Source organism: Apteryx rowi, unplaced genomic scaffold (assembly GCF_003343035.1).
Source record: "Apteryx rowi isolate R43461 unplaced genomic scaffold, aptRow1 scaffold_99, whole genome shotgun sequence".
NCBI lineage: Eukaryota > Metazoa > Chordata > Aves > Apterygiformes > Apterygidae > Apteryx > Apteryx rowi.
The window spans coordinates 2,195,217-2,200,717 of NW_020451304.1; the positions used below are offsets into that span (position 1 = coordinate 2,195,217).

A 5,501-nucleotide genomic window follows, 5' to 3' on the forward strand; every position below is an offset into this window, starting at 1 on the left:
TTTATAAGCGGCCGCCAGAGCCRCGCGCGCTCTTTTCGCGCGCTGGCTGAGGTGGAGAGTGCGGCGCAGGTAGGCGGCGGGGGGCGAAGGAGGCCGGCGAGGCCGCGGCCTCGGGGGTGCCCGGGGCGGTGCTGCCCTGGCGCTGCCGGGGCGTCTCGGCGCCCCGCGGGAGGTTGCTGGGCTTCGCTTGGGGGAGGCCCGGCAGGTTTCGTGCCGCGCGGCCTGCAGGCCCCGCCGCCTGCGTGCGCGAGCGCTCGGCGTTCGTACGCTTGGAGGGATTTTTATTCTCGGTTTAGAAACTGCCCTTAGGGTAAATGCAGCATGGCGAGCTTCTGAAGGGAGATTGCTAAGTTTCTTGACTGAAAACTGTTTATAGGGGATTGTTGACTGCTAAAAGTTGTTCGCAAACGGAGGCGCCGTTAGAGGCAGAGTGTTGGTGCTGGGGTCCCCCCCCCGGGTAAACGTACTTTATCATGTTGTAGAATTACCGCTGAAGAGTATTACAGTAACGCTTTTTTTTTTTTTCATTCCCAGCAAAATGGTGTCTTGAAGTAAAGAGTAAGTTAAACTTTCTTTTGTACTAAGCTGCACAAAGTTATTAAGAAAGTTCCAGGCCTTTACTTACTCATGTTATAAAGTAGTTAAAAACAGGGCTTTAAATAGAAGAAAAGAATCCTGTGATAATTACATCAGCTTAAAACTAATTTTACGTACCATTAACTTACAGAACTAAGGCCTTGTATAAACAAAGGGGAAAATCTACTGTTGAGACACATTCATTGTTTAGTCTTGAACCAAGTAATCAAATACAAGAGTTGTTGGCTGTTGATGATGATACCCCTGAATAGGAAGTGCCGTCAGATGCGAGAACTGACGATAACCTTCTTTCTTGTCTGAAATACAGCTACTTGCATGCGGAGTTTTAGTTGTCTGGAAATTTGCATGCTAGAACGAATCAGGCAACTTTTATCTGTGCTTGCTTTCTGCAAAAAGTGATCTTGTAGTATCCATTGTGGCTTAATATCCATCTCTTTCACTTATGCCGCAGAGCTTGGTATTTCCAGAGAAATGTGACACCTTTAGCATGGGGAGCAGGCAGCTCTCTGAAAATGGTGCTAATGTGAAGGTAAGTGATGAATTTCTCTGGGCGATGTAACCTTTATACAAGAGGTATTAAAGCTGAGAATAAATGAGGTTTATGGGCTGCCAAGAACTTCAGAAGAGTATTTTATAGGTTCAGTGTTCATAGCTTGAAACAGTCTGGTTTCCCTCTTCTGTTCCTCGCAGTTCAAAGCCCCATGGTATTTAATTCCAGGTTTGTAGGCATCTGYTGTCACATACTAATTGCTATTAATATCTGTTAATAGATGTAACAGCTCTTTACAAGTCATGTGGAAGGAAGTGAAACTACAAGAGCAGGAGATTCTTCTGGGTGAGTTTAGTCTTTGTGCTCTTAGTTCATCTTGATGGTTTTTGGCCATGGTCTCAAAACATTATGTTTCATCGGCCATGTTTCTGTATATTCTTGACTTTAACGGTATGGTAAGTGAAGTCCTAGGCCAAAAATATTTTATTAGGCTAACACAGAGTAAGTGTGTAAGCATGGCTGTCCTCCGCACTACAGTTTTGCTGACGGTACTGTAGAATTGAAAAAGGGGATAAGATATTGTTTCCAATAAAAATGTATCCGTTTAGATAAAGATATCATATGATGAAATTAACCAAAAATTGCTGGAATTACCGGCAGATTGACTGGTGGTGAGCCAAGGTTTTTCTGATGATATCTCTTATATTAACAAATAGCTTAATATTTAGTGTTGCACCAGTAATTTATCCATGCTGTTGTATTACAGGTGTTCATGCTGTGAAAACTTGCCTGTCTGGGGAAGAAGAAATCCACTAAAATATGCAAGTGAGCAGGGGAGTATTCGTCATAAACTCACGTATTTTCCTGTCCTAAGACTTTAAGAAATATTAAAAATTATGCTGTTGTGCAAATAATAAAATTATCAAAACAAGTTATGTTTGGGTCTGTGTTTGTCATTTTTACTGCATAAAGGAATGTCTTATTAAAACAGTATTGTGTGATGGAAAAAAACCATACTCAACACTCATAATTTGCTATAACATGATAAAGTAAATGTATACACAGTGCAGTATAATTACTGCAGATAATGTAAATAGATTTTAGTTGTATAAGCATTCCATCTGGTGTTTGATAATTTCTTGCTTTAAACAATTTAAACAAGTGATACTAATGCTGCTGCTGTAATTACTGTAGGGATTAGGCCTTAAGTACCTCTACAAGAAGAGCAAACATTCCATATAGGACAAATGCAACTATTACTTTAGCTTGTTGGAGAGTTGAAATTTCTTTTTCATTATTTTGGCCTCAACATTTTTGTAAGTCTTCTGCTGAGGTAGTAGAATCTGACCTGCAGGAATAGCATTCGGTATTCTCTAAAGAATTGTCATATGTGGAAAGCTAAAAGTATTTGCCAAATATGAAGAAAGGGAAAGGAGAGATTCATGCTCTGCAACTTGTCAGCTTGTTTTGGTGTAGTTGGAAGAGTAGAAAATTGCTTTTGTGATAATTGCCTGTTTTAATACTTGTCTACAACTACAAGGCTGATGAATATAAGGTATCAATTTTCCTGGGAGAGAGACTTAAAATGGAGGTGCTTGAATGAGGAAAAGCAAATGGTATCTTGAGGCTGAAACTCTTCCAATTAGATTAATTATGCCAATGTAACTCGTGAGCTCTAAAGCTTCAGTGTCCTGTTTAGATTTGTAGGAGGTGTGGCATACCGCAAAGTCCCGTCAAACCTAAAGGAATTGAGCATGTCCACTGAGACAGCCTAACAGTGCAGAAGTAACAATGTTTTGTCCACTTGGTGGCATCATGTTAAAGATTTTAGTTTAGTCTTTGGAGTATGCTTTTTCAAAAAGATAAAGATGATTAATCAACTACCCTGTGAGTATGGGTTCATGCTGTGCTAACGAGTCTATATAATGTTATCTGTACAGCTCCAAGTACAAGGTATCTCAGTATCAATTTTAAAAGTGATGAAAGTTTCATGCAATCTGAAATACCTCTGTTTAGCTGTAAAAGTGTAGTAATTCACATCTACGCATACACGTAAATACATGTTCCGCCTTCCTAAACTTGATGCCATGCAAATAAAGTTCATGATAAAAGAGCTCTCATCAAAGCAGAATGGGAGGAGGGCCATGAATTTTCTCAAAGTTGTAAGCTTTTAAAGAATCATATGCATGTGCTTTTCTTGTCCTTCTCCTCACCCTTGGTAGAAGTGTTTTTGCCTGGAGCATGTGTGGACAGGTAGCAACCATTCAGGAYAGCTAACAAAACAGTTTCCAGTCAAAAATGATAGTTAATGTGATTAGCAATATTTTTACTGTAGTAATTTAGGTGAATGGTTCTTGATTGTCATGAAGAGCTGGATCTGTTTTCTTGACTGTTTGCCTGCTGAGTGGTGGTTACTCAAGAGGAAGACAACRCTATGGCTTGCTGCTCTCCACCTTGCATTACAGGCTGGCTTCTCTGACCCTCTCTAGCACAGGTGAGCCATGCTCTTTCGTGGTTTTTAAAAATAGCTGTGAGCTCTGTTAACGCCACTTCTTAGCAAGGGACAAGGCACTCGACAGTATCAGCGTACTCTATCATACATATTCTGCCCATGGAGCAGGATAAACTGGAACGTCATACCTGGTACGCTTTGGGTGTCCAACCCGCCTGATTTGCCAAAGTTACAGATGTGTGTAGTTGCCAGCCTAGGCTATAGGTGGTGGAGGTCAAACACTTAAGCGCTACGGTTACTAGAACAGGATGCTTTTGCTGGAGGGGAGGAGTGAGATTTAATTCAGCCTTAGTTGAATTGTGTTTCTCCCTGCCCATCGCTCCAGCCATTAATTTTAACTGGTTTAGCAAGAAGTTAGGAATGACCCTAAAACAATTCTGGGCAGCTCAGTTGTGCTTTGTTAAATAGCTGGTCAAATACCAAACTCCAAAGAAATCAACTTTCTGTAGTCTTATAAATTAACAAAATCTATTCAAGGGTGAGTATGCTAAATGTTTGAGATCAGTGGAACTACTTGCACATAAATCTTTGCTTGGGGCATAAATTCAATGAAATTTCAGAGGTTCTGACATTGAAAAGTCAGTTACATATTTTAATCATGGAAGAACAGGTTAAACATTTTTCAGGGAAGACATCTAAAAGCAGTAGAGTGCCTAGTACTATAATACAGTGCAGGTAAATTAATTATCCTTCCAAAGAACACTGCTGTGATACATACAGTTTATAGAAATATTAACATTCAACCTGGGCAATGGGGTGTGCAGAACTTGTTTGGAATTAATTAGCTGCTCCTTCATACTATTCAAATATGCATTCAGATAAGAATGGGTTGCTCCAAGGTTGTTTATTTTAATTAAAGTTTTAAACAGAGTTACATTCTGTTCCAATGTTTCCCGAAACAAAACTATTTTTGTCCAGTTTTAAGAGCTTRTGTATTGAATCTGTTGACAGAAGACATTTTTTAGCTGATGTGATATGCATAAGAAGGAAAAATGGTTTTAAAGGATTCAGAAAGAGCACAAGGAATCTGACTTCTTTTTAAATGAGATTCTCTGTGCTGTTAGCGATAATGGAGCTAAGTATGATCACAAGCCCCCAGTAAATAGAAGAAACTCAGCAGATTTTTGCTCGGCTGTTTAATGTGCTGTTTAATTTGCTCAGGATGGCTTTGCTGCAGCTTGTTTTTGTAATTGTTTCTTCCTAGGATGTATTGGAATTATCTCATTACAACAGGGAATAGTTGATTTGGGAATACTTAGGTAAACAGGAAACAGTTTATAGGAGTTTATTGAGGTTACAAGTTGGGGTTATCTATTATGGTTAACTATTCATGAGTTTCATTTTAATGTTACTTGTTTATTGTTTTCATCAAAAATGGAGTTCCTCAGCAGGGATCTTCTAAAAGGCTGTTTTTTGCCGAGATGAATGGAAAAGTTTTATTCCTGTCAGAACATGGTGCCTTCTGAACAAAATAGGTGCCCTGAACATAAAATATTACAATGTATCTTAAATGGGAACATTATCTTACTGTGTTTTTTACAGCCTTTGCGGGGAGAGGAAATAAAATTGTTCTGTTTTTTATTACATTTGAACCACATTGGCTTTCCRGCATTTGGAAATAAGCAACGGAAAAATGCTGATTTAAAGTACARTTATTTGGGATTTTCTAAAGTTTTGAGGGAACAATTGGCGGGAGTCCCCAGCACTTAACAACAGCCAAAGTTAGGACAAACCTAAAATAGATGAAAGGATTAAAGCTGCAAGAAAAAAAAAATACAAAAATCTTAAGCAGTGAAGCTAAGAATGGCCGAGTGCCAGTTTAGCAACATGAGAAATGGGAATGTCGTGTAGTAATTCCTTTGTGAGAAAAAACAGTGGTTATGTGTGGTGCTATTATCCACT

At 39.3% G+C, this 5,501-nt stretch overlaps 1 long non-coding RNA gene and 2 other non-coding genes across 3 annotated transcripts; all 3 read left to right on the forward strand.

Annotated features, from left to right (window-relative positions):
• Positions 1–2,022, forward strand: LOC112960693. The gene is made up of 5 exons (XR_003251829.1): positions 1–69; positions 535–558; positions 1,049–1,126; positions 1,368–1,432; positions 1,854–2,022. It is a non-coding gene; the product is annotated as an uncharacterized LOC112960693 (long non-coding RNA).
• Positions 825–899, forward strand: LOC112960781. The gene has a single exon (XR_003251856.1). It is a non-coding gene; the product is annotated as a small nucleolar RNA SNORD49 (small nucleolar RNA).
• LOC112960782 lies at positions 1,707–1,780 on the forward strand. The gene has a single exon (XR_003251857.1). It is a non-coding gene; the product is annotated as a small nucleolar RNA SNORD65 (small nucleolar RNA).
• Positions 2,023–5,501: the final 3,479 nt, after the last annotated feature.